At 44.2% G+C, this 26,720-nt stretch overlaps 1 long non-coding RNA gene across 1 annotated transcript in view; it reads left to right on the forward strand.

The window, feature by feature from the left end:
- The window catches only part of LOC124222194 (uncharacterized), a 69,128-nt gene extending 44,334 nt beyond the window's left edge, over positions 1–24,794 (forward strand). The window contains exon 4 of the long non-coding RNA XR_006883969.2: positions 24,720–24,794. This is a non-coding gene — a long non-coding RNA (uncharacterized lncRNA). The remainder of the gene's footprint in view (positions 1–24,719) is intronic.
- The last annotated feature ends 1,926 nt before the right edge of the window (positions 24,795–26,720 follow it).

Genomic DNA, 26,720 nt, shown 5'->3' on the forward strand with positions numbered 1-26,720 from the left:
AGCAGACATTTTCGCATGATGTATTCGAGACGATACCCACCGTTGGCTGAGAGTCTTCCATATTGTTCTCAACATCTTCCTCGCGACGAGCAGAGCGTGGAATTATATACCTATGTATATACGCAGGCAAATTTGATAAACAGAAACAAGAAAATTCGGCTTGAGCAGGAAAGGGATTAATAATGTTCGTTCTTTTATTCAACAATTATACATTTTATTTATTTTAGTAGACGAAGTGGAGGTAATTGAAAAAGTCACTCCTGTTTCATGGTAAATTTCAAATATTTTGGGGAATTTTTATCATTTTGCAATCGAGAGAAAAATATATATATTTCATAATACATGTAAGGAATTTTTCGGCGAAATAATATAGAATGAAAAATGTCAAGTTTTTGGGGGGCAAAAAATTTTTTCCAAATTTTTTCACATATATAAAGAAAAAAACGAGTCCATTTGTTTTTCTCGCCAAATTTTTCGCCCGCCTTTCCGGCACTCCTAGGCGAAGGCGAAAATTTCAATTTTCCGCAGACCGAAGAAGGGGAGGCACGTAAGACGAAGGAGGCGTGGTTTCAGCATTGATCCAGCATCCCCCACTCCCGTCTCTAGCACCAGCTCAAAAGTACACCCTTCCTTCCACCTTCCGCCCCTGAAACTCCAGGTCCCGACCCCGACCCGACGCCACATCCCGTCCCTTCGCCACCCTCCTGTAAGAAACCGGCAAGAAATGAATATTCATGAGCCAACCTACCCCTCGGGAACAATTCCAGGAAAAAGAAGATTCCATATTTCACCCAACGGTAAAAAAGCTTCAAAATTTTATGCTAGATCTAGCTTCTCATTATTCTATATCCCACATACTGGAATAGCTTCGGTCTTGGATGTGGAACCATTTTTTAAAGTCACCGACACCGAAACTGTGAATCAAGTTTTGCGGGAATATTTGGCTCTAGTGTCTACGCAACTCACCTCGCGGGAATTTATGGCAACTATAGTTAAATCATGCCGTAACTATTACGGATGGGCAAATGATAAGATGTTTAGACCGACCGGTAATAATTATACTTCACGGGCGGATTGAATTCTGTCGTTGCTACTACGGTACCTTCTATCCGCGGAGAGCTACGTTTGTTCAAACTTACTGTTGGCTCACTGCTCAAACAGTGGAGATTATATTCTCTCTACATCTTCTCTGAAGCCAGACTTGCCGGGCCGAGGAACTGATGTTTGTTTAATCTAACTTTAGATTAGCGCCATTCGGCTGATTGTGAAAAGTCTCGAGAAGATCGAGATCCACCGTCTCAAAGTTTCGACTTCGTTCTCGACGCCCGGGTTAACTTAGACGCCGTTCAATGAACCTGTGATCATTTTCTAAAATTCTTCCATTGAATCATCTATTCTACAACATTTTACTTGTTCGGTAAGAAGACTCTTCTCCGCTTCATTGGCTTCGAAGTGTTGGTTTGTCACAGTAATAGCATAAACTCTGGGGTAATTGCTCTGCGTCTAATTGATTACGATTTGCCCCGAAGTCCTAGTAGCGTCTTAAATTGCTACGCCCCAGTCTCAGGGCGCTAAACTGAAATAGTTTCTCCTTGATTTACGGAGCTGTTAACGTGTTCGATAAAATACAACGTCGTTTTATTACTGAAAACACTATAACAGAGGCCTCGCCTTTACCTACAATCTTCCATTTCAATTACGTCGTTTGGAAATATCCAACACTTCCGGTGACGCTGAACTGCAAAACTTTTCATACGCGTCTCATATTTATTGTGCATTTGACTCGTTTGTCACAACTGCGTCAATGCGGTAAAATTTTTTCATTATGAACTGAGTCGAATTCAATATCTCGAGGTAGAGCTTATCTAATTCGTGTATTTACCTCTTGCGTCAGATTGCTGTTTAATTAGTACACCTTCTTCTTCTCGTCCACCCTTTACGAGATTAGGAATTATCAATTACTGCCGGCAAGAGAGAGAGAGAGAGAGAGAGAGAGAGAGAGAGAGAGAGAGAGAGAGAGAGAGAGAGAGAGAGAGAGAGAGAGAGAGAGAGAGAGAGAGAGAGAGAGATCCCTTCAGATATTTAGTCTGTAGAGAGCTTGGAGACTCATCCAAGTTGCGAACTTTTGCTCATATTAGCTTTTGTATATATATTACCTCATTTGCGAGGAAAGCTTATACTACCCGTATAGTATATGCGGTATAGCTATAGCATCCAGCGCGAGGAGGCTATGCCACGTTCTTGGCCTCTAATATTCTCTGTATTATCTTGGCGGGTGGTGGAAATCTCATTTCAAGGTCGTAAAAGTATGCGATAGTTAAGACAAAGTCTGCTCATATTCTCCGCCCGTCCTCGGGAGCTCCCTTTCAACCGTTCCCGGGAAAATTTGCTTCGAAATAACCGCTTTGATCCGAATATCAAACTTGCTTTGTGAACTTGCTATTTTCTCGAGAAAATGAAACCTACACTTGGTATCTGCGTCATGGATACCACGCACCGGTTTACCACGTCACTTTTTTGTTTCTCTGTCGCATCTGGACTTTTCGCAGAACTGGATGTATGCATGTCTTCGATCCTCTGAGAGTGCCCGAAATTTTTTATTTCGGGACGTTAAGGGAGGAATTCGAGGGAAATCTCAAACTTAGGATATAGTACAATTGTCATGTCTTTTTTTCTGATCGACAAACCTGCAAGAAATTTGTTTCACTTTTTGGCCAGTGTTATATGTCGGATTGTTTTCGTTTCTTCATGATTCGAAAAACACTTGGACGAACTTTACCATAAAATTACGGTGAAGCATAGATTTTGTTCTCATAAAAATTGGGAAAATTGTAGAACTTAGGAAACAGAAATTTCCACGGTAATGATGAATACTCTCGAACGGTGTGGGGTGGAAATATTGCGAAGCATGTAAGCCGACACGCGACGCGAATTCGCGTTCCCCTCTCCCCCTGGGCCTGATCATCTTTCCATCCGTTTCCCTGACGCTTTTGCACGCCCCGTTCATGCTAGCCTCCAGGTTCGTCAGCTAAGCCTTCACGCCGCCCTCCCGTCGTACAACGAGACTTCTAGTATAATATCCTGTACGTCAGACTTTGAAAACTCCAACAATTTCCTCCCTCCGGTAGGTTGAGCTCTAGGAGGCAGGGGCCCGGAGGGGTGGGCGATAGCGCGAGAGTCGAGTTTCGAGTTTATATAAAGTTCAGGCCACATCAATAATTATAAGTAGAGGTAAGGCAAGATGGCGCTCATCCCCATTCTCGCCAGCGTCAAGTCATTATTCGAAACGTCCCCCAGGCCGAACAAGTATTGCCATTTGTTTTCTATTACGCGCGGCTTGTAATCCTCGCGATTCAGGGTACGAAGAAATTCACAATTTTCATAAACGGAGAGTAGCTGGATCGTCGACTGTCGATGTTTCGGATTTATTGCCGATAACGGGGGTAGATTGATGATCGAGAGCCTCGGCGTTGTTTCGAACCAAACTATAACCGCTGCCCACGTTCGGTGCAATTAAAGTTACTTTTGGCAAAGCTGTTCTGGCAGGAGTGGCTGAAATCATTAAAGATGAAAAACGTGAACGGTACATACCGAGGGGCGCCTTCGAGCCCAAAGATCTCGGTTGATTAATGTTAGGGGCTCGTTCTTACCCCTGCAGTCGAATATTCGGTTACAATGGCGAGCTCCACCTCAGATAACGCGAGAAATTAATATCCTCCGCAAAACAAGACACCTTTATCCTGCCGCAGCCTTAAGGAGATCGTGACTCCTTTTCGAGCCTCTCGAGACGAAGACTGATAGTCGCACGTCAGTCCTTGTTGACGCTACCGATTCTTCCTCTTTTGATAAAAACTTCAATCCCCAAGGTTTGTCAACCCACTGCTTGAGACAACTTCCTATCGCACTTGCACGATATCTTGTCACATGAAACGAAAAGCCCATCGCGCCTAGAATTTTGTTTTTCTTTGTACTTTTCACCGGTTCACATAAGAACCCAACATGCACCGGATATTCAGGTGTGGTCTTAACGCTGTTTGAAGTTGAAATGCAGGTCTGGTGTTCCTCTAACTCACCCTGGAAACTCAGAAATCTAATGCCTAGAGGACATCCTCGGTCTCTCGTATACTACGTCAACTTTTAATGCATGGGATTAGCGCCACGGAATGGGATGAACTTTAGTTTAATTCGGTAAACTATTAAACTGCAAACCGTACGAATCAAGGGGGAGAAAATTTCAAAACTTTATACGCGAAACTGTACGGTCGTTACCCTACACTTTTCTTGAAATACGCGCGATACGCCCATACGTTTTTATTTGAGTCGGACGGAAATTCAGTGGTAATCCTAAACAAGATAATTTCTTTAACACTCTGGGACATTTCGTGCAAATGTTTCGCATTCAGCCGGCGTCGAGGTAATTTATGTAGAAAGTGTGCTTCCCTTGTTTCACACCCTCTTGCCTGGCCACTCAAGCGTTTTATTTTCACTTAACATGGAAAAGATTCTCAAAGCCAAGTAAAACCCCGCGTATCATTTTGTATGGTAAAATATGCCGAGATTAAAACCGTCCTTTTCAGGCAGTTGTTCAGACACTCCGTCACGTGCCGCCCATTTCTGGTATCCGAAACGATTCACTTGACACGAAAGCAGAATTTTAAATATTCGAATTTACAACTGTCTGATCGGTAAAGAAGGGGGAAAACAATTGCAAACAAAGCTGTACCATTTTCGTCACGTGAAGAATGAAGAATTTGTCTCATGATGTGACACAACAGTCGAACAAGAAACTCGGGAACACTGTTCATTCCATAAATAGTAGTGACCGTCACAGTTTCAGTTGCAAGAGAAACGATCGTTGACGAAAAAAAATGCTGAAAGAGAACGGTGACGCGGTGAAACAAGGACGAGGCAATGAGAAAGGTTAAAAAAAGTGTTCCCATCATGTGAAAATGAAAATGAGATTCACTGGCGGCGGAGGTCGAGAGGGTATATTTAGCACAAAAAGCCTCTAATTTCCAACGAGGGTGTAAAAAGTGGGCGGGGTGGTCGCCGAGTCTATAAAACACCGCTTAGCTTTTTTTTACCCGCGCGGGCGGTTTTAACCCCGTTAAGCTGTTTCCTGCCTTTTTCCAACTTTTTTTCCCTCTTCTCTCGCTCCCCTCTGCCAAATTGAGTGAACCGTACGTTTCACCGCGGTCCCCAACCGAGCATCCGAACCTTATTCGCGATGTTTTTCGAATCTTTTTACCCTTCAGGCGTCGATCTTTTTCCCCTCATCTTTCCACGCCGTCGCAGGACGATTGCAACGATCTCTGGGTCGCAAACGGATACTTATATACGTCAAGATTTCCCGCGACTCACTCACGGTAATGAGCGTGAAAACAACGAGCATATTGTAGAAGCTGTGACGCAATAAGGCTGGTCATTTTTCCATTTTTCTTATTTTTAATTGCTGGAGATTTGAAAATTCGTTCTTAGAACGCTGATTACGCAGCCTAACTTGAAATATTTCAGCTAAAAATAATGGATCAAACGAGGTTAGGCGAACAAAGATTCAGACATTCTGAATTTCTGAACGTTGATTTCGGCCTTCGGTCGTAATCAGCAACCTTCAGAAGCCTCCGGGCACTAAGTTTGATCTAATCAAGTAACTTCTTGAATTTTCGTCTTCAATATTGGAGCCAAAACTTCAATTCCCGAATGTTGAGGTCAGTTCGTAGTAACTCAACCTCAAAAACCTGGGCTCTTGAAATTCCGAGTCGAAGTAGTGAGAAATCTATACCTATGCCCGAAATCGGTGACCAAAACTAAGGTTGTCGTATCGTCCTCATCTTCCTCAATAAATATCCCACGCTCGGGTTACAGAACGAGCCCTGTACAAAAGTTCGAAGGTCAATCCGAACACCTTAGGTTTTTAGACGCTTACGATAAACGGAGGAGTCGGTAATTTCTGCCGATGATTGGCGGCATCAGGGTAGGAAAGGCTTTCGGGGAAGCGTTAAGTGTGTATCCGCGTAGGTACCTGTAGCGTGTAATATTACATATACAGGTATACACCACCGTGTGTAGTGCGGTAACGAAGACATAACAATTGTACAACATAATAGGAGAATGGAAGACAGTCCCAAGGGATAGTAACGCCCGAAGACCCCGCGATGCGATAGCGCGTTTGCTCGGGCGACAATATAACTTGAAAATGGTAGCTTCACAAGCTCCCGCTCCGGCTCTCCGCCTCCAAGCAGCCGCCTCCGCGACTCCCGTTATCATTTCTTAGCCTCTATCGCCTGCCTGGTTATTACTGTCCCCCTGGGGCTACGCCGCGGACTCTTAGATAAGCCACCCAGCGCGAGAAGGTGTATTGTCTATTTCACCTTCCTTCCCGCTTGATCACCCTCTTCCTCGGATGTATAGAATTGTTTGAGAATTGCTCGAAGGTATGCACGCCAGGATTACTTGCGAAAACTGCCGATGTGTAGGTATAATTTATATCTATGTACGATAGAAATTAGGCGCATGTATCCCGGGGTCGAGACCGTGAATACATCCGTTATTATTTTTTGTCGATCGATTTCGGGGTGATCAATAATTGTTGGATGGGGAAGGGTAAATGGGGACAAGAAGAATAGGGACGCATGTTGTGTGATAAATCGGACAGACGAGGAAAGTACAAATTCCCGGTTTACTTTTCGCTCAATTACAACCATCCGCAGAGTCTCTGCTCTATATAAAAGCATATCCCGATCATCTTACGTGTCCTTCGAATGTTGGTTGCAGTTTCTGTTCAACAGAGTTATTCGAGGACTGCTATTATTTATACGAACATTTCAAAAATTGTTCCCCAAAAGCTATAATTACACATATTCAGCCCATTGAGTATGGGGATGAATTCAATACTCGTAATTCAATTTGCTAATTTTTAGATCAAATCCGTGCATGAGCGATATTTTCTCATCTTTCCATCGTATCCATTTTCATCGTTCAATGACACAACGTGATGAAAATTTTTTGCCTTAGCTCGTTTGCTTCTTGTATTCTTCTCATTATCGCAAACGGAGTCCAGAATTGCTACTTTGTCTAGTCGAGCGGTGAAACCGATGTACAGAATAGAGAAGGTGACACCTTTACCGGTCTTAGATTATCTTGTTCAAGTTTGCACAAACAATGTAGGTATCTAGACGAAGCTGCTTTGAACCTCAATTTTCTCTGTAACGAAGCTAATTATTACGCACATCTTGTGGAGACGCGCACGTAACTTTGATGAGTTGTTATTTCCAAAGAAACCTGTAAAACTATCAAACGCCAATACTCTTGCCAAATTCAGCCCTGAGGGTTTCTTTAACGTTGAATTTATTATCAGAACTTACCAGACATTTCGCGTCAAGATATTTGAGTTTGTATGGAAAATTCAATAAATTTTCTAACCAGGAGTTTCCCTTTCTTAAAATTTGATGCTGCAACTTCCTATACCGTTTCTCTAAACCAGCAGGTAATTGTTCACATCTACGCTCGCACACGACCGTACTTTTGACGCTAAAATTTGAACAAGCTGATTGCATCTTCTTCGACTTTTACCCGCACGGTACGAAGAATACAGCGCTTAGACGTTTGAAATAACACGCAGGTGCATACTTATAAAAGGGTTAAACGTGCACCACTTGTTTCCTCGCCTTGCAAGCGCGAAACGATGGCGACGTTGGCTGACTGATGACGTCATTACTGTCAGACTTAATGAAAATTTCCTGAAAGTTACCGTTCGCGAGGTGCGCGGCACGGCGCGGGAGAAGAGGCCAGGAAAGCAAAATTTTACGAGAATTTCCGAGACTAATTTCTCTGGCGCTTTGCACGACGCCACCGAGCATCGTTAATTTCTGACGTTAATTACTAAACCTGAAGTTTCTAGAAATTTCCTGCTTCCCAACATCCACCTCCGCGATCCCACCCCCGGCCCCCCGTCTTGCCCCTCATCTTCATGCAGCCCCTCGGCACACCTCGCCGCGCCGTTGCCTGCAGCCTCTCGGATTTCTGATATGAAGATTAAACATAATTTATTCAGGAAACTCAGGGGACGGTTCTTAACGAGTTGCCCATGAAAATCTCCCGCAGGCTTCTTCCTAGGTTTGTTCATTTCTGAATCCATTCTTGGTTCGTTGTTCGTTTCGTTATGTTCAGTTTTCATCGTATCGGCATTTTATGCCTTTGATTTTTCTTTTCTTTTTGTTTCTGTCGTACATGCTTGGTCTGATGCCATTACCATTGAATAGCAAAATTGCGATGAACGAGTGTGTGAACCAGAACTGTAATTATTTTAATTCGTTATTTCGTTAAAGAAATATCTGGTGGAACGAATTTTTTTCAACGAATCCGCTTATTCCGATGTCTAAAAGTGATGTTCCGGAAGAAATCTTACAGGGTTGAAAAAATGTTGATAAATTAAATTTGAATGTGGCAGAAAAGTTTGAGACACAACGTCGAATCGCGGGCATAATGCGTCGACACGCAACGTATGCGTGAGAATCAGAATAAGTATGAAGAGTGAAAAAAAAAAAAAAAAAAAAAGAAAGAAAGTTGAAAACGGAGTGACAATCGCGATTCGTTAACGATTATGAAAGTCTCTGCAGAGGGATAAGGCGCGAGATGCACGCTTCGGTACGGGTCAAAATCCCCTCTTGGCTGGTGTTTAGTTTTCCGCCATCTTTGGCGCTGTGGGGGTCTGGGGGTGGCGGCGGTTGGGTCTAGATGAGGAAGGGCAGGCGGGCGCTAGGCAGAAAAGGAGGAAGGGAGGAAGGGTAGCCTGAGGTGGGGGAGCCGGTTGAGAGACTTTACTTACTTACACACCCCCAACCTCAACCCACCCCGGCGAGGAGCAGATACGAGTGCGATAAGTGGGACAAGGACAAGGCTAGGTATTTCACTAGCGCGCGCGCAAAAGGCCCGGTAACGATTTTCTGCTCCTTCGAAGGAATATGAAAGGTGATATTTGCGCGAACGTGTGCGACGGCTCTGCGGGGCGGTGGCGGGATAAAGGGGGGTCGGGGCGTAAATACGGCTCGGGTGGGATTTACCGGATGAAGGGGAAAACCTTCTTTGGCGCCTAGGCCTCTGAGGCTGGGAGAACGGTCTTTGATGTCATCTGCTGAATATCTAATTTTCTCGAAGCCGGTTGCCACGTACTCGACAAAAATCCGCTCTCTCCAATCCTCGTCACTTTGTATGAAAATGAAAAAGACCGATTGTTTTTTGCTTGAAATGCCCGAACTTGGCGTGTTAATAGCTCAACTTGAGCAAAAACCAAAACAGAAGAGACCGCGATGTTTTCTGCATTTTTCAATGAGACGACGAGAAAAACTACCCTTCACCGCAGACAAATGATGTGGGTATGAATTCACTGATATGGAAATGTAATTTGATGTTTCGTAAAGTATATAATGTATGCGTGCGTAGGAGGAACCGTGTTGAGTGATGTTAATGCGTTGGTAGAACGATGGGATGTATGATTGAACTCGTGGGATCAAAGAGAGGAGGAGATTGTTGGAGTAAAGGCGGAAATTTTGATCGATCGGTAGGCGAAGGGTGACGAGAAGTAAGGGGAGGAGGAGGAGGTGGTGGTGGAATACGGTGGCGGAATATAAAACAGTTGTTTAAGGGCTCGTTGTCGAGGTCTCCTTTTCCTGGTAACGGGGTCGGTTAATTTGAGACGCCCTGCACCTCACCTATAACATCATCTTGGTCCCTCGCGCATTGGAGGAGGCGAGGAGGCCTTCTCGTTCCCGGTTGGAGACTTAGAGTTGGTAATTAAATACAAGGAACCTCGAGTCGCGTTGCCTCGCGCCTAGAATACAGAGAGGGTTGTATTTAATTCTAGAGTTCATTCGATTTACTTCAACTTGGATTAGGTGCTTTCAAACTACGGAGAATGCCTCGCTCGCTGAATAACTGGTGATTCGGGGGTAGCTCAAGCTTTTGTTTCCTAAATTGAAGTCTCGGCTAGCTTTGTACGCTCCCGCGATAACGCGCCAAATTCCGAATGAGAAAAAACGATACGGAACGAATAAGACTAACTAAAAATCCCGCCCTTATCTCTCTACCTTTTTCGTAGAATTCTTTACAATCCTCACATCCAATTTAGCAGAATTTCAGAAAAAGCTCTCTCGCGCTTCGCAAGAATATAAGTTCGTTAATTAGCCACCGTAAACTTTTCACACCCGACCATTTCACACAAAAATTACCCGCGACACGGGAACGTTGATAGAAACTTGACGAATTCGCCTGCCACATATTTTGCTAACGATAAGTCTTATTAATCCTTGAAGTCGTGTGGGGTTTAGCCATTCTGGAATTTTTTTTTCTGCCGATTCTCTCCAACTTCGTTTTCTCGACATGTTATCTAATGACCAAGCAATTGCATTATTGGAACGACTCAGTTAATGCATTAATTTTGGAGCTTCATGATCGTCAACAGCCTAGTTTGGTCTTTAAAAAGTTCACCTCCAACTACTCGTGAATATGCTGGGAAAGATGTACTTTGTCATATTGCCAGGATCCCTTCCAGCTACTATATCGGATACTGAAGAGCCCGATGCGATCCTGGGCAGTTCCTTGAACCTGTAGGACACGGTCAATTTCAAACTCCTATAACATCGAGTCAACGCGTCTTGATGGAAGTTCGAGGAGGATAGTATAGGGGTTGATGAGCGCCTGATTACCTTTTCTCGTCGTTGTTGCACCTTCGTCCTCTAAATTTTCTATTTACCGAGCACCGCGACGAGCGTACACACCACGGCACCCATGCTATTATTGGCAATAACAGCGTTACTCTCTCTCGTTCCATCCCTCATCTCTCTCTCTCTCTCTCTCTCTCTCTGTGTCTACCGGCGAAACTCGATTCTCATGCAGCTAGGCCGAGGGAACAACGAGGCGCCATACACTGCAGAGAAGAGAAGAGAGGCCAGGTTGGCACCCTCCAGGCTTGCCTCCACATTTTGCTTGTGCTGCCGCGTTGCAGAAGACGAAATTTCAGCCTCATACAGGGGCCCTAAATCCATCGGGGTCCAAATAAACGGGCCCAGGACCCACGCCACCTCGTAATCGAAACCTGGTCACAGCTGTTCGGCCTTTATTCGATGCACAAGACCCATCCAACGAAGTATCGTGCACGATGATTGCTTGTCAAAGGCAGTAGGCATGTAAACCTGCAGGATTTCGAAGGTTGCTCGTATTCATCGGTCACTCCGCCGTCTCTTTCTAGGCTCTCTTTCGACGCCCCGTTCGCGTCCATCTTTCTCTGAAACATGGAAAAAAATTCACTGGTGGGTACGGCCTTAGTCTTCTCGCCTTAAGCCCACATGAGACAATTATTTCTATAAGGTAAGATGAATTTGAGCCCCGCGAGTAATTTCGAGCAGCATCCCGCGACACTCTACATCCCTAATCTCGTTCTAAAATCTAATTCCACCAACAATTTCTAAGCTGGTCCATTAAAATTCTAAGCACAGAGTCTCGCTCGAGGGGTGGCTGGAGTCGCTGCCAGGGTGGGCTAGGGGTTGAAACAATAAGAACGCCGCCGTGGCAGCCCCACCCTGACTCTCGTGCCGCGTCGTGTAAGAACGCGGTAAAAGCTCGCCGGAGCTTTCATTGGCTGAGCTTACCGAGCGACGGAGAAAGATACGTGCTTCGCAAATAGCAAAACAGTACCAGGAATACCCGCACACATTCAGCCTCCCCCGGGAACCATGCTGAACCCAGTTCTCGCGTTCTCCTGTCTTATCGTATACCTATGGCCAGCGTTTTTCCTTCTCGATTGCTCAAAAACTGCCCCCGCCCAACGATCCCGTGCTTCGGTCGTTTATACATTTACAAACCGTTTATTTCTTAAAAAACAGATCCTGTCCCACGTATAAAATTCTTGCACGCTCTTGCTATGGGAAAACATATTTTTCTTTATTCACCACCCTCGATCACGGCTTGCGCGAAATTTTTTCGCGAAGAAACGCCACGGCGTCTCAAAGGATGAAGCAGGGGTGAAAATTCGTGACACGTGGGGTTCATATTTGGTTAAGAAAATTTGTAGGCCTGGTCTGAGTCGCAGGGGCGCCGCTATTATAATTATTGCCATCCCTGTCCCTACTAAAATCTCAGCAACCCTCCTCCTCCTCCCCTCCCCCTCCGGCTTTCCTTTCCTCGCCTCTTCCCTAGCGCTGCCCCCCCCCCCCCCCCCCCCGGCAACTCCCACGTGCACCTTACCGCCCGAGGGGGTGGAAACGGAGTGCGAGAGCCTCGGTGCTGTTTGAGTTTGAAATTACGAAGCGAGAGAATTTATATGCTGGTGCCGCCTGTTCTTGCGCACCGTTCCTGAAGTTTCATTTATTTAAGGCAGCTCTCCTCCTCGGTCCTCATCCTACCAGTTCTGTTTCTCCGAAGGGGAGCGACTCCTCCTCGCGAGCTAGCTCCGGGCTCAAGAAGAACCTGCCGGCGAAATCTACGTGTGGAAAGATAGAACGTACTTGCTGGAACACCGCGGGGAGAAACTGGAAATACCGGGGTTTAAGTATACGGTCTTAACTCTTAAGTCTGAGTAAAGCAAGGCTGGAGGCAATCAACCGAGCTTCCAGGACAAAATATGCTCCTCGTTTCCTTGCCGGAAAAGCAAAGAGTTTGCGCGTTGCTTTGCCAAAAAGGCACGTGTCTTCGTACTAAACGAACAAAACAAAATTAAATCAATTATTTTGCGCTGCGGTGTAAAAAAGTTGGAATTATTTCAGGATCATTTGACGCTGGCAAATATCGGTGTTTACTTGCATTTCTTGCCCGTGTTTTTTCTCTTCCGTTTCTATCTTCGTCGGCTGTAACAACTTTCATTTTAATTAAAGCGACGGAATTCGAATGACACGTTGTAAATTCCACGAAGGTGATTTTCCGCAGATACCTTTCTTCGAACGACGCCCCGTCACACGGTGAAACAATATCGTGTAATACATAGGCCGTAGGCCTAGGGTAGGTGTACAGTTTCACCCCGCGCGCGCACTCAAAATACTTACGACATCCTCTTACGCCCTCGTATTTTCTCTCACACCGAGAGCCCCGCTAGATACCCTCTCTTATATTCCCACCGCTCAAAACACTCTCCTCCGACTTTCCCTCCCCCACATCCTTTTCCTCCCCCCTCCCGGCGGCCTCAGTTTTCCGCCCCATCCTGTCGCCCGCCGAACACCCGACTCTCAACCGGAGTCGCTAGCTTTTGTCTCTGCATTGATTTCTGGGGCCAACTTCGCTTCGTTACCGGCGTCGTCGTTAAATTATAATCGCGAAACACCAGCCTAAAGTTGAAGACAAAGGATCGCGGCTGCGATGTGCGGGGGTTCGGGGCCCCAACTTTGGGACGTGACTGCTTGATGGCTCGATTTATTTCCACGGCGACGACGATTGGCCAAAACTGAAATTCAACTTTGCACGATCATCGCTCTCGACGCGTCGAGCTTCCGTCAAACTTTTACCATGCACCGAACTTTCAATCGCCCGGCAATTTTCCCTAACATTTACGGGGAGAAGTTCTCCCGGATTTGATCGGAACTCGTAATTTTTTCTCCAATCTCATTCGCACAATTCGTTGAAATCATTCGATCGCGATCGTTGCGTAATACGATAGTTTAAAGTTGAAAAATGTTGAAAGCTACGCAGTTATTGAACGGCGGGATGAGCCAAGCTGTTCGGTTCTTCTCGTTTGTTTGCACAGTCTGAGCCGCAGAATCCGTTATGTATACACATTTACTCGTACACACATGTTTATAACCCGTGCACACTGCAGGGATGAATGTGACGCTAAGTATTCGTGGCTGGCGTATTAAGAAATCTCGGTGGCCGTTTGGACGGCGGCCAAAATTCCGTGCAAATTAAAATACCGCCCGAAACGGGCGGCTGTGTAAGGTTCAGAGGATAGTAAGTTAGAGGCCTGTTGCCGGATTTCTACGACGTAACACCGCGCGTGAACGCGCGATCATCTCGATGATTAATCGCCCGATGAATATCGTGACGAATGCGTAGCTGTCTGAAATTTTGACGAAATATTTTAGCGCCAAAATTATTGCGGATTATTATTGGTAGCGCAAGGCGATGCAAATATAAGCTGTAACAACCCCATCGCAACGTCTCAAGGGATCGGTATAGTCAACGTCGACGTTCTGTTATGTTTGACAAACCTCTCCGTGTCCACTGTCGGGAGGTAAAATCCACCCAAAATAAACTTTGTATTAAACCCCTGATGAATATTGCTGCCACGCAGAAATAATTTTTCATATGCTTATACGCAACTCCCGAAGACGAAACAATTTATGCGATTTTTTCTTTCCTCGTAACGTTCTGCTTTTCAACAACGCGATAAAATTATGTCACGTGTGACGTTTTGATCCGCTGCCAACACATTAAGCGTGGTAAATGTGAAACCGAGAGGTCGTCAACCCTTCGTTGTATCAATTTACGTATAACTTTGCCGAAGAATGGTCTTTTGCGAAAAAATAAACACTCTATCGATTCAACGTTAAAAAAATGATGCGAGCTTCGGTCAATTCGATCATAAAGTATCCTGTACGGAGTAATTCCTTGTAATACGAATGAACAATTAGGTACTGGACCACGTACGACCCTCAGTATACAGACTATGGAACAGACATCAGAGGCGTGGTAAGAAGTCCTATCGTGAAATCAATTCGAAGGTAAGACGTACGTACAACTCATACCCTGCGCATACAGATACGGCTTCGTGTGTACACAGTCAGACACACACACGTGCCTACATACGTACAGCCTGAGCAGACGCGATGAGCACAAAGTCGACGCTCCAGGACCTTTCATTTGTAAACGAAATTACAGAATAAGGTTGAGAGAGCGAGCTCAGAGGACGAAGCAGGGCCGGCGGTGGGTGAGGAGGGAGGGAGGGAGGAAGAGTGGGGGGGGAGGGTTAGGAAAATGAGGGGGTCGCGGGGGTTTTGCGGGAGGAAGAAGCTGGGGTAGTGGGTGGGTGGGGGGGGGGGGGGGGGGAGGCTGCTCCGAAGCAAACGGCTCAAAGGAAATTAAGGCGCATTCACTCCTGCAGACTTGCGAACGCCACGAGCAACTCCTGCCGAGTATGAAGAAGAAGAAGAGAAGAGAGAGGAAGGGGAGAGGAGAGAGAGAAATATTATCACCTAGCTCGGCATGATGTACCAAGGTAGGCGCGTTTCGCACGTCGAAAGACGATTCGTGGAACCTTGCTGGAACTTTGGAATTATTTCGTCGTGTCAATGAGCGTACCTATGTGTCATGGGTGTGTGTATATATGTGTATATACATACGTCGCATATATATCCTGTCTCTGTGTGTATTGTGAGAATTAGGCGGACCGAAGCTCGTCTGCAACAATGATCTCGTAACTCGTTGTCACTGAGAGCGCACACCGCAAATTCGCGATATATTGCACGTTCGGAAATTCCATACTAGTAAAAATAGGGGAAAATCTGAAGAGCGAAGAAGAATTGGATAAATTTTAATAATTTTTTTCACCGCTCTGTCTCTCTTCATCTTGGATATTTTTACGAGCTTTCGAACCCAACCGATACCCCGGCCACGAAGTGCGCGTATAGAATATTTACGGAGTTTTTTTTATGGGGATATCCTTTTCGCGATACTAATCAGAATTCATCCCTTGGCGGAGGCTTGCAGTTGTTGTAAAGCGTGTGTACCTGTGTGCATATAATATACCTTATACGTTCAATCGTAATTTGTTAATCCCAACAACCGCGCGCATCTTAATATTCAAAACGTTACATGCCCGATACATGTGCAATACACATTGCATGCGCGTGTCACGTACATGCGTGTGCGTGTTTGTGTGTGTCTACGTCGTTCGAACGCGTTTCGGGTAAGAATGGCCCTGCATTTCACATCATCCGACTTTGCGACGCACCATTGAAGTTTCAAACACCATTTCTCCCTGCGCGTTTTACATCCCTTATTTTACTAAGGCTCGGGGGGAGATCGTGGTGGGGGCGGTAAGACGGGGGTGGCAACATGGCCGCGTTGCCGGGACTCCGCCCTCAAGTAGCTCTTCACAGGGGAGAGAAATTCTATAAAACCTAACAAACTATACTTGACTACACGGGCGTGGGTGCATCCGCGTTTCACCTCGCGAATCAATCGTTACTCACCAGACTTTCGCATCGCATTTCGCAAGTATTTTTCATTTTTTAAGAACTTGTCGCCACTTCCATCCTCACCTCTACGCTCGATAATGATGTACACAAAAATTGTTCACAGTATAAAGTTTCTATAACTTTTTTTTTAACACATTTTATTTGTACTGCTAGAAACGAAATTATTCTTATCTTTTTTAATTAAACTTATTGCGATCGTTTAGTTCGGTTACACAAATATTTATAAAAGGACGCGAATATTTATCAGACATGCGAATTTGAGAAAAAACTTATCTTACGAATCGACGAATTATCATTATTCAATCGTTATCGCATTCTTACCTGCTTGACGCAGTTTGTAAGATTCCACTGCAGTGACACTTACATATGATTGGAAACAGACTAGATTGACCCAACAAGCGCAAACTAAATTCTCCGACTGACCACTTCGAGTCCAAAGTCCGTAGCTGGGTGTCCATCCCACCCCTCGTATCCCCCCACGGTAAATCAACCCCTGCGAGTAACAAGAATGACCGGAACTCCGATGTGGGAAAGAAAACCAGTTTATGGACAAGACAGAGTCCTGAGGAAAGATGGACAATCGCACCGAAGGGTCACTTCGACTCCTGAATTTGAAATCAAACCTGTTCTAGGTCAGTCGATGACGCGCTGACCCTTTTTCTTCGACGCGCTGACGATCACTGTGGGAAATATTTCTGTAGGAGCTAAGACGCTGAAACCTTACGCATTGTCATTGCCCGATTACACAGTTTGACAAAAAAAATAATTTCCCGTCGAGTTTATATTTAAATAAATAAATTTCGATTCTATGCATCGAATAATAACCAAATCATTCATTTTTTAATTATAAAGTTTGCTTTCGTCTTTTTTACGTTGATAGATAAGACGTGAAGTTCTTGGTTGGTGGCGATGACGAAAAACTTCGAATCTTATTTATCAGCGTAAAAAATACAAAAGCAAACTTTATAAGTAATAAATGAAGATTTTGGTTATCATTCGATATACAGAAACAAAATTTATTTATTCAAATATACACCCAAAAAAAAAAAAAAACAAAATTTATTTCTGTTTAGCTGTGATTAATTATTATTTTTAGAATAAAAGTGATTTAAACGCGAAACTAAGGTTTGTACGATTGTTATTGACAATAAATGTTTGAAAAAATAGGTCATTTTTCTTAAAATCCAAAATATCGTTCTGATTTCTACAACAGCAAACTTTATCTAATAAAATTATTTTTTCTTTTATCAGTTATGTGGAAGAAATGAAAATTTGACATCTGGAATCCCAGTTCAAAAATTTTTTTTTACCGATGTTATAAAAAATACAATCGTAATATGTAAGCAAATCTAACAAATAGATCAAAAATCATATTGGATATTATGGCCGAGGCACTTGTACCGCAATTTCAACGTTCTTTGGGAATTGCCGTTTTATTCATCTGAACTTAAGCCTGCGAGCGAATTCAAATTTTGTAACGATAGGTTCGGCGATCCTGCGAACGCTTGCCACAGAACGTGCATTGTACCGCGGCGTCCAGTTAGACCAGTTTTCAAATATTTCGGACAGGACAATGTTGCTGGTTCTCTTTGCGGCAGCAGATGCGGGGACCGACTGTCTCCATACAAATTCGTTCGTTCAAAAGGTGAAATTTACTTTTTGATTCAAACGTCCCTCGCATAAAGAATTTATTATACCCCGCGACCATTCGTATAACCCGCGTACCCGTGTAGCCTCGACTTTTGCTCGTCTTTTCCGAATGTTTTGAATTTCTTTATTTTTCACTGCCTAAATATGCATTCGCTCTCGGAACCGGGAGGACGAGAAATAAAAAGCTCAGAAACTCCGAAAGCTCCAAAACGCGTCCGCGCCTGCAGCCTTCAGTCACAATGTTCGATGTGGTCAGTTGGCCTTTAATAAGCAATTACTTAACGTTTCATTAGGCGACGTGTATAAGATTTCATCGCACAATGAAAATAAAAGAGTTCCCGGCATTGTGCGAGGTATTCGAGCCCCAAGGCGTTGCCGGCACCCCTCTGTCCACTCTTGGAACTCTGAATGACCACTGGTCACTCACTCGCCGAAGGGACGAATTATAACGTGCATGATTCCCAGTCCAGACAACAGGATAAGGAAAGAATCCTGCACCTTTTTGTACGATCACGCAAAACGTGTTTAATTTCAATTTCCCAAGTGTAACGGCGGAATAATATTTTCGTAAACTTGAAGACGCTCCTCGGTCATTTGAAAATAATAAAAAACGTACCTTCTTTCCTCACGTTTTTGGTCGGACGCGAGGAGCTGTTTTGATAAATCACCTTGGACCACCCTGTATAAGTGAAGTTCTCCCTCGGCTGCCCTTGATTCTCTTCAACCCCAGTCCTGTTCCCCCGAGACTGGACACTGGTCAAGCCGGATGGATCGGTCTCGAATAAAATGCGAGAAAAAAAAAAGAACCAACGAATATCCAGTTTTTTCATTCGAACAATCGAGCATTATATCTAACGGTTGGATTTATTTTTCCTTCTACGAGAATCTACGTGCGGTGAACTTCGTGGAACAGAAGTGCGTACACGCGGTGCCCGGTTTGGGTTTTTTTTTTGTTTTTTTTTTTTTTTTCGAAAAGAAGAAAGAAAAAGAAAAACTGAAAAACAAATTTTCCCTCCATTCTTTCGCCAAAGTTTCCGCATCTCGTATGAATTTCCAATTTAAACTTGTAACACGTTTCGGAGTTACTTAGTGGCTGCATCCTGCATAGACTTGTATGAGGACTATATGTGGTGGCGTAGGTGCAGACGGAGATTGTGGTGGTTGAGGGTGTTGGGAGGGGATGGAAAAAGGGGGGTTTAGGGGGAGAATGCCGATAGGGCGTGGAAGGAGACGAACTAGCACCCACACTGACGGCGCATGCGGATGCCTCTCGGTGTATAAGTAAAGTTTGTTCGCAACTTATAATAGGGACGCTTCCATCGCGAGAAGGATTGAGGTCGGGTTACCCGTACCAGACGAACTTGTAGCGTAATAGAACGGGCAGGTGCAATCTAGGTACGCGAAGCCTCGCTCTCGCAATTCTTGTACGGACACTTGTTTCCCACCTTATCGTACATAAACCGTTGTCTTTACGTGTCAAAGCCGAGGTGAAGTCGATTCACGGTTTGTAAGCTACCGAGAGGAATTTGAACGGAAACGAATTCGTTAATCCTAGTTTTGCAAAATTCGTGATTTCAAACACCAGGGAAATGATTGTCCCGTGGAAGCAAACTTTTATCGTAGAATAATCCAAACGATCTGTCATTTTTTAGAAGCTAATTATTAGGTACGATTACACAAAGCTGAAGGTGTTTGACTTTTCGTGCTGACGTAGTTTTCTTTCTTACGTTTATCACAAATAAAAACTTTTCCTCAAGGTCTATTCTATTCCGCAAATAGATAGTTTATTTCTTGAGGTGGATAATCGAATAGAGTTTCATTTGACTGTAGAACACTGTTTGCAGTTTACAACCGTGATTAAATTTTTCTTTTAGTAAATTTCTCCCCTTGCTCTATCTATCTTTCACGGTAAACTTTTTCACCAGAATAAAAAAAAGTCATTTAACATTTTCATCAAAAATGATTTTCTTCAGTCACGCGGGAAGATTGATTTCCTGAAGGTAGCATTCCAAAAGTTCAACCAAGTTTGTTCGCACTTTCAACCGTCAACACCGTTATAAGATCTCACAGAAGTTAGTAAATCATCCATACATAAATAAATAAGACGCAAAAACGTGTCTACTCGTGACTTCTATAAATCTCTGGATCACCTCGCGAGGGAATTTTCAATAATTCTCTTACAGTCTACTTTTCGCTGCATTTTATAATTACACTAATACACACGCCATCGTTTTTCATTAGTAGCTGAGCCCTTTTTCTGCAGGTAAATATTTCAGGTGAAACTGCACCAAGTATTTAACCCCGAAGTGTAATACCGGCTTTAGGTTTTATCTGCACGAAATTATCTGAAGAAGGCGCCGCCTCAAATGGGCCCTCGGCAACTAGGCCCAACCCTTAATTAATCTGGGCCCAGCCCAGTCGGAAGGGCCCGCCGAACTACGAGGGGCGAGGCGGATCCTTCCGAAGCTGGAGGGCGGCCAGGTTGAACAGACGGGGAACCGAAACATTACCGCTTCCGGAAGCAGTAATTGTAATATTACCGAAGGAAAATTACCCGCGGTGAATGCGTCAGGAAACCATAAGCTTAATTATGATCGAGATAACGGGGGCCGGGAAGGAGGTGTGGAAGAAATTTACATCCTTTCTCTAATCCTCGAATTAGCGATAATAAGTAATCGACGATTCGCATCACTCGTATTATGTAATTTTGGAATGGGAATTATAACCGCGAGTTACGCGATAGTTGTGTAATTTAATCTGTAGATATACGAAGCGCGGCCAGTTTTTCCTTCAAAGAACGAAGCTACAATTGCCGTCTGCAGTTAATTGTTTTATACACGCGGATAGCAGCATTCCTCGCTCGCCATCGCTGACAGGATTGACGGTTAATTTGAATCGAGGTTTCAGGATTCCCGAGCTTACCTATTTACGGAGGATTTATTCTGAAACAATTAACCGTTCCTTTGTCCATTGTTTACTTGTGTTATTGTACACCGATATTATAATTACATTCATCTTGGACATTATATGCATATATTTATATACGTATATACCCGTCCATTGTAATTAATTTAATGCGTAGCGGGATATGTATAATGGCAAATAAGTCATAATGATGCTTTGAAATTCAAGGTAGTTTCGAATGTTGAATAATGTATCGATTTTCAATTTCGTACTTAATACAATCACTCTAGCTTAAAATTATATTCTCCCGAACCAGTAAACGGGTATGTATATGGGACATTCGATGTCAAATTTGCAACCCATGTACCTCATCCCCATCGATTTTGCTAATTTTTTATTATGCTGTCACAACCGACCCAAAAGGGTCTCGGAATTTTTTTTTAGATTTTTTTAGCTACCAGTGAAATTTAAAGAAAATGTATAACCAATTCCGAAAACGTTATTTTTTTAAATCTGAAAGATTTCACTCTGGAAAAAAAGTCCGAGAGCTCTCGTGTTGGTTGTAACGTCACACTAAAATTATCATAATCAATGGGGGTGAGGTACATGGATTACAAATTTGACGTGGAATGTCCCATATATATACCTATATACATCCGTACATCAGGGTGGTTAAAAAGTTTTTTTTTTTCTTACCTCCTGAAATGTGAGTGTCTGACGGAAGAAAGATCCTCCCAAACGATGAGCTCTTCTAGCTCAAATCTAATAGATCACTCGTTTCGTTTTTATTTCTCATTTATGTAACATGGAGAATTTATTCTATTTGTTACAAGTCAAAAGACTCGTAAAATATTCAATATTTCTTAAGATCATGCATATTACATACTTCAAGCTTATTCTTCAAGATTTTCAAACCTCTATAGTTAAGCATTGTTATCATTATTAGAACGCACGTTACAGTCATTTGAAATTGACTGATTTCTTCTTTTGCGGTAAAATCGGTGTGTTCTAATGATGCCAACTATTTTGACTTTAAACGAAAAAGTGAAATTTTCCAAATGTTTGAACAAATCGAAAATAACAATAAAAAAGCTATCTGTTCCGAGAGGACGTTTTTTCATTAAAACACTAACATTTGCGACAAAAAAAAATGTTATTTCTAACCACCCTGTGCTGTAATTGTTTTGCCGTCCGAGACAACTTGACAGGTAAATACAAAGTACAGAAGTTAATTTTGATCTCATCAGCTCTAAAATGTTCTCATATTTTCACATTTTATTGCCAGATATTGTCGGGCAATTTAATATTCGTTAAACCAACGTATTTTACCGTGTTATACTTCGATCCCCGCGGCGTTAGAATTCCGATTTTCTTCGCCTATACAAAGAATGCTAGTAAAGTGAATATTAGATGCCACCCGTTTCCCGTATTTTATGGTCTTCGGCATCGCGAAATACAATGTAAGAATTTCGTTTTTAGTGCTCGTTAAAGTCGGACGCGTATTACGAGATAAAAATAATTATCGGGCAAACCGCTCGTAAAGCAGAAGCGAAAAGTTTAACGGCGACCTAAGTGGAAAGAGAACGAGCAAGAGCCAGTCTTTTAGATCGCCGAAGATAAACGCAATGCCGTCGACGTGTGACGCGAGCTTAATCCTGTAATTTGCATTTCCCTCATGCTGCCTCTTCTGCACTCGCGATAACTGTTATCTTTATTTTTCACCTTAACGAGCTTCTCTTTATTTTCCCTATTTTCTCCCCGTTTTCCGTTCCGCCAACGAGCTTTTGACGGGCACACCAAACACAGTGGCTAATCGTATGTTAACGTTCCACTTCCCTGCAACTCCGGCAGCTGCACCCGTGGTTTCCTTTCGTTTTTCCAGTATCATCGTCTCCCCCCGATCAACGAATCTCAATCGAATGTGTTCCGTAATCGAGCACTACGTCGCGTCGGTACTTAAATTTTCGTCGTCTGTACAGCCGTTCGCCGCATCACAATCACGCGGTCGTAATATGCCTTCAGCGTCACGCCGGGTGTCCAATTAGTGATTGACTTATTACAGTAGCACGCTGCATATCGACCGCATTGAAAAAATGAGGACATTGTTTCATTGAGCAGGAGAAGGCTCATTGTCCCCGGACCGCAAGCCTCGCGATGTTTGTCATGGTGATTTACAGCTCGGGGGCAAAATGAGTTTTTTATACGTACGTTCGACTTTGGGACTTTGTCTTTGGCCATTCGACCGCCTATTTTACGCTACCGAGAGATGTATTAAGGGGGCGTCCTCGTCGATTTCGATGTTGACGAATACAACTCCGACATCAAAGTCCGCGTATCTCAAACGCGAAAAGGGGCTTAACGGCCACGTTCTATACGCGATCCTGGACAAAAATACTCCGATAGATTTTCATTCGACGAAGAAGTAAAAAAAAATGGCAAGACTTCGACGAATTTACTATTGCGATTTCGCAGAGCCCGTACCTTTTCTTTATTTCTGTCTCAAATGAGAATGTGTCGGAGTGTTTTTGTTCCTCGGGCACCGACTTGATTCCTCTCTTTCCTCCGGAATGCTATCCTGCAAATCCGGTATTTCGACCCGCCCTTTCCTCTTCGCGTTCATACAATGCATATTTCGCGATAATTATATGCAATTGACGGTGTGATCGACGTGCTTCGTGCATTATGTATAAGCCGCGTAACGACGTTACGGTATTATACGTATGATCGGCGTCATTCGATCACGCACATCATTCGCCGTGCCTCTGATCGCGTCTAAGGAATTGCTGATACGAATTTGCCGGACGGATTTCTTTTCGACGGTAACAATTCACTGCAGATGCTGCAGGGTCGGCCTTGTTAGGCGCAACGCGGCATCGATTTTCTACCCGACTACGGGCTTTATTCACCCTCTCGCAGATGGCGCTCGATGAGAATTCCAGCTGCCCCTCGCGGGGTTCAAAAGTCTCGCCCTTTTCTCGCCAGGCGGCGCCGGCGCTGGACGCGGATAAGAGAAAAAAAAAAGAAGAAGCGGGTAACAGTGGCTCTCTTTTTATGCACCCCTATCCCCTCGTTTCATTTTTTCTACCCTCGCTCGATTAGTCACACCGGGAAAGCGCCCCGAGTCCTGCACTCGATCCTTGTGCTTCGGTTCATCTTTGTCTTGATTGCGCGGCTCAGGTGTAACGGCGGGATTTGTAAATCAAACTATGGTCTGGGTTAAGAAAGGATAATTTTTTCGCAGGCACTTTATTGTTGAATCAAGGAGTCGATCTCGACCTTGCGCGAGGAGTTGGAAAACTTTTTCTATTTGTTTTGGACTTGATCGAGGATGTATAGGTATACACGGGCATTCCTTAATTCCGGAGGAGGCCCGCGGGCTGAAAATTTTCACCCCGAAATAATTTAGGACCCTCTCATCCACCCCAACCCCTAGGTGAATTCTTCCATCCGCGCGTCGCTTCCAGAATTATTAAAATCCAGATTGAGATGATCCTGAAATTCTTGCTCCGGGGCACGAAACAAATGAAGATCACGCAGTTTTAGCCCCGCGATGCAGCACTTGCGCCCTTACCGGGCCAACTTTGTCATTAATTGACGTCAACGGGATTCGGAAGGGGTTCTCGGCGTCGCCGATCCGCGAAAGAAGTTGCCCGCTACGAAAAATTGAACGGAAACCCAGGGGAGAACAATTCGTTTCAATCCCGTTCCGTTCTACCTCCTTGTAGGCGTGCCCGCTGTTGTTTATTTTTGTTTTTTATCCCCTCCCCCCCCATTCCTTCGGTACGAGCCATTAATCAGCGCGTTGTAATAAAACCTGTTCCTGATCTCGTCGAGAGTTGAGAAATTGAACAAATATTAAAGCGATCACGGAATAAACAAGAATATTTCATACGTACAAAGCCGCGATACAAATTGTGAATATTCATTCTAAACTTTGGGTGGAAAAATTTTCTATATTACAAATTACATTCACGTTTTATGCAGTTATAAAACGCTTCTTACTGCCGCTGGCTCTCGCAATGTTTAATAATTACAACGGTCGAAGCAACGGTGCTGGGATGGTAAAGGGTGGGGCATGGGGCCTATGGAGCGAGTAAGGAAGGCGGCAGCAGCCGCGATGAGGCGGGGAGGCTGGAGGGAGAAGGAGGGTGAGGAGGGGGGAGGTGGAGGAGGAGGTGGAGGAGGAGGAGGAGGAGGAGGAGGAGGAGGGACTGAAGATCGCACTGTAACGGGGCAAAGAAGGAAAAAGGGGACGAAAGAGGTAAAATAAATTGAAAGCAAAATTGTACTCGCGGAAGAAAATGGAATTATTTCACGACGATGGTGTTTCTTCCTCCCTTCTCGCAGGCCAAGGGAACGGAGAAAAAGACGCCGGATCGCCCGAGATGAATTCACCGGCAAAACTCAGTCCTTAAGTTATATTATATTCGCGATAAAACTAAAAACAACGTTTCGAGCTCTACGATATATATAAATTATTCATCGTGGAATCGGCAAAAAATAATTTATGTGCGATTTTATTGGTGAAAGGATGACGTCTTGTTTTTTTATTTTTTCTTATTTTTGCAGTTACTGTTTCCTCTAAGAATTATAAAAATGTATAAATCAATACTGAATTAGCTTGTATGTCAGTCTGGTAAGACCTTAATTTTGAAGAAATTAAAGATAACGGCGGCAAATTATAACTACCATTTGTTTTGTTTTTTTTTTTTACCAAGAATTGCAAGCCATACATTGATAAATTTATAGTTCAATCCGATTAGAATCAGAAATAGTACGTTGCATTACGAGTGAGGAAGATGGGCGATTTCCGACAAGCGTGAAGTTTGCAGCGCCATGCGGCCGCAAAGGCGAGTGCTGCGGTCACACGAATAAAAGTACAAAGTTAGCGGCATAATTAAGTTTTAGGAAAGTGCGCAAGTCCTAGTGTGTAAAATTAAGAATTGCAGTTGAACGCAACTGCCTGAGTTGTTTTACCGCACTGTTAAAAAATGGGGTACTTCACGCACGTTCCGCAGTCTTGGAAAATCTAACTTTCGTAGCACGGGCTGAGAGGAAATAATTTTTGACAAATACAACCGTATGCGATAAGCGTAGGTGAGTATTTCTTCTGAAGTTACAGACCTCTCGCCTCTAAAAAAAAAAAAAACCCTCATTCAATTTAACGCTTCCGAGTAATTTTTTGACACTATTACCCAAAGTGCAGAGTAGAACAAAAACAAGAAAATCACGTGCTCGTTCGTCAATTAAAAAATAACCCTCCCCCCTATATCCCGGTGAAAAGATATTTCAAAAAAGAAACATCGACGCGGTAATTTCGTCGATGCGGCTCCGTCGCCAGTTGTAACCGTGAGAATCTCAGGACCATAAGTGACCTAAGCGATGGTCGAGAAAGGTTCGGTGAAGTTCATCGGCGATTCACCCTGTCCGGAGCACGTCGCCGCATCGGCAGGTATAAGTCGAGGATGCGCTGCAGGGAATGGAGGGAGGCACGGAGCCAGTTGTGTGTATACGTACCCAGGCTAGCTATCTAGCTGGTCTAGGCGAAGGAATAGGCGAGATGCGAATACGTAGCTCTCGGCAGCCGAGAAGCAGAGAAAATGAGCGGAGCGTACAGGGTAAGTACACATACCCTACGCGTGGGAATATAATTACCCCAACCATGTTTTCCGTTAAGTGCCATTATCGACGGAACTCGGTTACGTTGCGTTATATATACGGAGGCATGTCTATACGTTTGCGTAGATCCCCCCCCCCCCCCCCGACCCCCCCACGACCCCCCACGACCCCTCCTAACCCCGTAACCCCCTCGCCACCTCCGCCGAGCGGCGTACCCTTTACGCGAGGCACAAGCCAAGAGGCCACAACCACCCAACAAACCCCGTTCACCAACCTACCGACCCCGACCTAGTCTTATACCTGCTTGGGACATCGGCGACGCGACGGCCCGGTGCATCGTATGCGGTAAGACGGTGCCACTGCATC

The sequence above is a fragment of the Neodiprion pinetum genome, chromosome 6 (assembly GCF_021155775.2).
Source record: "Neodiprion pinetum isolate iyNeoPine1 chromosome 6, iyNeoPine1.2, whole genome shotgun sequence".
Classification (NCBI taxonomy): domain Eukaryota; kingdom Metazoa; phylum Arthropoda; class Insecta; order Hymenoptera; family Diprionidae; genus Neodiprion; species Neodiprion pinetum.